Source organism: Lipophrys pholis (genome assembly GCF_963383615.2).
Source record: "Lipophrys pholis genome assembly, chromosome: 19".
NCBI lineage: Eukaryota > Metazoa > Chordata > Actinopteri > Blenniiformes > Blenniidae > Lipophrys > Lipophrys pholis.
This window is the reverse complement of record NC_137647.1, coordinates 8,534,211-8,541,152: the sequence shown is the minus strand read 5'-3', so window position 1 is coordinate 8,541,152 and position 6,942 is coordinate 8,534,211.

Sequence of the window (6,942 nt, the reverse complement as noted above, 5' to 3'; positions counted from 1 at the left end):
ACTGGGCCATTTTGCACCTACAGTCTGAGACAGGAGCTATGGGGTCAGATATTCATCAAGAAGAAAAATTGGACACAAAAAGATTCTCAAATTTGTCCATTAAGACACGAATTTGTCTATATTCGTCATGACACTCCACCTGGTGGGATTGTTTATTCAGAAGAAAAATTGCCTGAAGGTCTTCATACCAAACATGGCCACCTGCTTCTGTGACGTTACTGAGAGTGGCTTCTAATGGTGCATAATCTAGTTTATGAAAGCTTTTCTCTCTTCAGTTGTTGTCGCTGACAAAATTCATGTAAATGAACATCTCCAATTGTTGTGGGGGGGGGGAAATATGTTACGCCGACTTCTTTTTACTAAGATATTCTGGTTTCACTGTGTGTGACGCACAAACCTCATGCAAATTAGGGCAAAGTAAAAATAAACGAATGTCAAAACAGGATTGATCATGAGTGGGTGGACAACATAGCGGGAAAAAAAAAGCAACCTGATACTGAGACAGCATTAATCTGAGTCACTTTTTTTTTTTTTTTCCCTCCCCTCATTTGACGTTATATAACTAACAACTTTTGTCAAGCCTGAAACAGCTCGGCATGTGACGGAGGAAATGTCCTTTAGCCATGGTTGCCATGGCCTGGCCGTGGCTGTGGGATGGCGAATGGAGGTGAGGGGAAGACGTCGGGCCAAATCAGCATCGGCTCCACTAACTAAATCTGTAATGTTGAAGGCAGGAAGAAGCTGCAGCGTTGACTCTGACCCTGAGAAGAGTTAAGTTTGTGGAAGACCTGAGGTGAATGTGTGGGGAGGAAGTATCTCTCCTTCCCTCTCAGGCACTCAAAACAAAAAAAAAAACAAAAAAAAAAATGCAAATGAATGAGTCTTGTAGTGCTCTCTTAAAGCTCACCCAGCACATTGTCTTCTGCACACAAATTCACAGTTACCAGAGAAACAACATCCCAAGTGTTTATTCCAATATGTTTTCCTTCTTATAATTTATTTTACCAATAAACAGACAAAAGCTGGAGTTTAAAACAAGTGCTTATTTCATTGAAATATGTTTGAATTGAATGTCAAGAAAATCTAATGAAAATGTAATTTATTCATGGAGAAAAATCAAAAGTGTGACAGGTGCCAGAGTTGCTGAATATATATAAGGCAGGGGTATCAAACATAAGGCCCGTTGGCCAAAACCAGCCCACAAGAGGCGCTAATCCAGCTCGACAAAAGCACCAAGCAAAGTGTCCAAATGTCAAAGAAAACAGATTAAAAAAACAAAACAAAAAAAAAAACGTATTTCTTAAGAGTAGCTGACGCAACACGACGAACACGAGATTAGCAATCTTGACGATAAAAACAATAATTTTTAAGCAACATATCTCTATGCTTCTATGTAGAAGTTGTTTCATCCACATAAGTGAGAGAGAGCGGATATATTTCCCTCGTGATAATAAGTATCCAGGTGAAGAAGGGATGCAACATTAAGATTGGAGGCTATATCTTCACCTCGTGTTTCCCCCCCAAACAAAACCCGTACGAATAAGCAAACGTGTACTGTATACCGAGGACGACTGAAATGAAGACTGAGATAACTTTGGCTGTACTTGCCTGCTCTCTTCCCACGTTGTCCGCGAGTGAGTCACCGAACCGCTCGATGGAAATGAAAGCTTTTACTGAGCAGCAAGTGAGAAAAAAATTGTCACTCTGCGTCATTCAAAGGTGCAATTAGTTGTGTGTCTCTGCGTGCAGTTTTCTAGTGCACTGTGTGTTGGTTGTGTCTCATTATGTATAATTTCTAGAGTATACATATACAAATAACAGCTGAACTAATCTTGACTATAAAAACTACATTTGAAAAGTCATACAGGCGATCAAATAGCACAGTTCTGTTGGTACAAAGCACAAGGCTTTAAAATAGAAAAGAAAAAAAAAAAGAATACAGTCGTTTCTTTCATGTCCCACCTGTGTCTTTATGCACAATGGTCACAAACTTTTCGCAAATCCTCTGAGGTTTTGGCAATGACACGCTTTCTTGCTTTTAAGACAAGAGATAACAGGAGTGACACACTGTAAATAGTGAATTCCCAAAAGAAAGACACTGGCAGAGTGAGCGAGGACACCTTTGTTTCATTCCTAATATTCTCACAGAGTCCTCCATCAACACACACACACACTATCAAAAGGCTCCCATCATTGCTTTTGTTTATGAGGTGCCGCCTGTTATGAATCTTCATTTTCCAGATGTTTTCAATCTCATCCTGGTTCCTTAAGAGCAACAGAAAGACAGAAACTGTGTGGGATTGTTGAAGCAAGAAGTCAATGAGAATGTAAATGACAACAGTTGGAGGAAAATTAAAAACGTACAAAAAAATACTAATCATATAGCGAGGAAAAATAGTCGCTGACACACTGTTATTGTCTGGAAAAGTGTTCGTCGGGATATTTTGGCAAACATGTTGTTGTGTGTGTTGATTACCCGTGGCTTGCTTTGTCACGCTGTTCATTTTCCCTCTTCTTGTCATTGCTATTCTCTTACATAACAGGGAAAAAAACCCAAAAAACATAATGAAAGTACTCAAATCTATTTTTCCCACAAGGGTCGGACTGAATAAAAACGCCTCCATGCTCATCAGTCTTAACAACTGTTTCCTGTTGTGTGTGTGTATGTCTGTGTGTGTGTGTGTGTGTTTGGGCAATTATTGCCTGACCTTTTCTTCCTCCTCTCCTCCCTATTGATTGTGAAAACAGACCTGGATTAATAAGCCGCCCCCCCCACCAAAAAAGAAATATATATATATATATATATATATATATATATATATATATATATATATAAATAAAAGAGAGACTCCTCGTTGCCTGTGGCAGTAAAAGCCTGTAATTTCACGTCTGGAAACATGAGTGTATCTGTTTATCTGGGTTGCGGTGTGTGTGCTTGTTTTTCACTCTATACTTCACAGCTCCTCCAGTTACTGTTATCACAGTTTCTTCTGTTTTTTTTTTTTTTGTTTTTGTTTTTTTTTAATGCGATCTGCAGTTTAAAATAAAAATTTTGAATTGAAAAGTTTATTTTGGACATGTGGGCACAAGTGAAATTATTCAAAACAACAAAAACATAAATAAAAACACACCAAATATAAGTGAATAGATAATGCCCCAATATATCTTTTTATAATCATACATAGTGGCATGGAAGTTTGAGAATGCAAAATTATTTTGGGGGGTTTTCTTTAATCACCTTTGCATCTTTTTTTTTTCTTTTTTTTTTTAGCTTAATTGATGATCACAAGCTGTTCATCAATTTGAATGAGTGTGTTTAAGATGGTCTGTCTCAGTGTTTTCCCTGTGATGTAATCTAGTGACCTGTCCACGACATACCCTGCATTTACACAACTTTGTGGGCTAGGATAATTTAGATAAAGTAGAATATTCTCTGGGTTCTCTAACTTCATCCTCCTGTCTAGACTTGCTTTTCGGGTTTAATGGTATGATTATCCAATCAGAAGAGTGGAGCTCAAGCTATATGTAAATAAGTTCAAAAGTAGCTTTGATGACTTTAAATGCGTATTCAATTTTGTTATGTTTGTATGCAAAGTGCTTAAATATAAAAAATTTTCTTCTTGTCCACATGGACACTAAAACATCCATTAATCCATTAATGCATACATCCATTATTACATTCATTCATCCATCCATTCACTGTCAATAAAGTAACCATATTTTATATGTTGACTATTTACTGTAGTTCCTATATACAGTATATATACGAAATCTTTTTTTTATTTATTTTTTAAACATTTTTCTTTTTATTCAATCTCATCCTGTTGTTTGAGTTGTATTGTGGTGTGTTATTTTATGTGGCTGGCATCGGCCTGCCAAGGGACTGAAGATGGAAATACACTCTGGCAGTAACCTTGCATATTTACGTGTGTATAGTCATTACTATGCTCTTTTATTTTTATAAATAAAGTAATGTAAATACGAATCTAAGTATCAAGATTTCTGTTCCAGGTGTGCGCCCGTAAAAAAAGTACGTTAATCCAGTGTGGAGGAGAATGTAGTCATGTTGGTTAAATTACTGGTGGTGAGTTTAAATCACATCATATCAAAGTGAGAATCCATCAGTGTGACAGTTAAGTCAACGTCATGATCAAAATATATTCACAGTCTTGGAGTATGCTTTGGATTCCAAACGTACTTTAATTGGTCATTTAACTGCTTACAGATCACAGAAAGGGCTAAATAATAAAACAGTGACATGTTTTAGATTAAGGCAGACTAAAAAGGTAGTGAGGCATGAAAACCTGCACAAACATGAAGACTATTTGACATCAGATATTTCCTCTGCATCTCCTTTCTCCTCAAAGCTGCTCACAAGTGAGCCCTCCTCTGTCCTTCAGTGCTGGAATCATATAACTGACCCTGAAAAGAAAAGAGGGCGATCAAAGAAGTAAACACATGTCATTTAGTAAAGCACTCTCAAGCCAGAGGACCCTTCATTTCTACATACAGTACATGCTCTGTCAGCTCCTCTTCCTCCAGGCTGCCACTACGCCAGAGTGCGGCGTAAAGTAAAGTACAGATGAAGCACGGGTACTGCTTTGCACTCCGGCACCGGGTTGGATTGCCTTATTACAGGTCTATCTCCTCTCAACAGTCACTACCGATCCAAGTCATTAGACAGCAGAGTGGCTGCTTGAGAGAGCACTGGAGCAGAAAGATAGGGGGAAGGGGGGGGGCTGATAAAAAGGAGGAGGAGATGAACCAATGCCTCACTGTCACCACTCACCGAGGAAAGTGTCGGAGAAGGGAAAAGAAACATGAGTGGATGGGGGTGGGGTTTGGGGTGGGGGTGGGGGGTCGACGCCAGTTCAGCGGAAGAAAAACAAAGGAAAAGGGTGATTAATGAGAGAAATACAGAGGAGAAAAGGGGCACCTTATCCTGCTGCCATACAGCGAGGAGGCACAAAGAGATAGAGATGAAGAAGATCAGGCAAAATATTAGGAAACAGATTTGACAAGGAGAAAGCAGGAAAAAAATAACTGTGGAGTGTGGGCAGCGGAGGAAAAGAAAAAAAAAAAGTGACATGATGATGAAGAACGATGGCAAACGGTCGTGCGTCAGAAAGAATGAAAGGCAGGTAAGAGGAAAAAGAAAATCCAGTCATGCTTAAGCAGAGTGGAGGAAAACAGAGAACTGAGGTGAAAGTAGTACTTCAGGCTAAACTGGAGTGTTGGTGTCACTGTCTCCCTGAGGTGAAGGCCCCGTAGCTCAGGAGAGTAAATGAGCTCGTATCTTAGTGAAAAAAAAAAAGAAAAAAGAAGAAGCTGCTCTACCTCCAAGTGAAGTGTGCAGTCGCATGTAGCCAAGTAGGAGGAAATTATTCCCATGTCTGAAAGATGCCTGCAGGCAGGCACTGCAGTTATGCCATGTACATGTCACAGGGGATGGGTGGAAAGAAATAAAGAGTTGATGGTGCACACACACATCCGAGCAGGTCGATATAGATGGCAGATAATGTAACATACTCCTGCGTGCTTGGCTGAAACACATATTTCTAGCCGACACGTAAAAGTTAACAAAAGCAGTTACAACCTTGACGACTTCTATATAAGAGCATACATCCTTCATGTGCTGAAAAAAACTTCATTGTGACGGAGTGACAGTTGCCTATAATGGCAGTCTATTGTGGGGAACTCATGGACATATAGTTGAGCAAGACATGTCAAACTCTTTTATTTTATTTTTCTATTTTTAATCCAACCTTTTTAATATAAATAAAGTTTTGACTGCTACTCTTGGGTTTGTGTTTTCAACTCTGCTTATCCCTGGTTCCAATCAGCCTACTGTCATCGAGAGTCCTCGGGCTCCTAAAGCAAGAGTTGTTGACCCTTTGTATCTTTAAAATCTTTTACTCCATTTTAGATATTCTTACACTGTTTTCAAAATGATCGTTTTTAGCCTTATTTAAGGAGCCGACCTGCTGGTCGGACTGGCTGCAGGCCCCACGACCAAGCGGCGCCTGCACATGCCACGGCGCCGTCGACTTTAAACTAATTCTTTTGCCGCATTCTTCCTCACAAGATTGTGCTTGTTACTGTAACTGTGAAGCTCTGCGGATAACTTTGTGGAAATACCCACACATATCGAGTCAGAGACGGAGTGCCTACTTGGGTGATGTATTAGCAGTAATTCCCCCAGCGCGTAAGTGCCTGTTAAGCCTGTGAGATGTGTGGACATCTAGCAGAGCCGACTGAGACAGGGTTGTGTTGATAGGGACAGCTTGTGGCTCCCACTGATACGAATACTGTGCATGACACAATCCTATCGCCGAAGACTGTCTGGGACAAATAAGATGCACAAATATGCAGCTTTACGGTCTCAATCAGGTTACAGTTAAAATCTCATAAGCTGTATCAGATGGAGACTTTAGAAGATTGTATTCAAAAAGGTGGCACAGGCTCCCTTTCTTTTGCATTAACTACTACAAATGTTGTGCAGTCTCATGGACATACAGTGAAATTGTGTACAGAGGAGCTGTGTGGAACTTTATTATGAAGTAATCATGATGAACCCAACAGGTTAAAAACTTAAAACTCCATTAAAAATTTTAGAAATGATGTAATTACCCACACAAAATATATTTTTTTAACTATTTGTTTCTAAAGAGGTCTCAATTCAAATTAAGATTATTTTTTATAATAAAAACCTGCCCAAGGTAACTACCATGTTACAATCACAAGTTTTGGAACAAAGAACTCTGTTACAAATGAAATAATAAAACAGAACGATAGAAAATTACATTAACTTCTTATTTGCATTCCCCTTTCTGCATGATCCTAATGGTTGCTTTGAATGAATTAATACAGATTAGTATTTCGAGCAGGAGATATGAGTATATGAAAGGTGAGAAAAAATATCAAATCATGTCTTAGGACTTC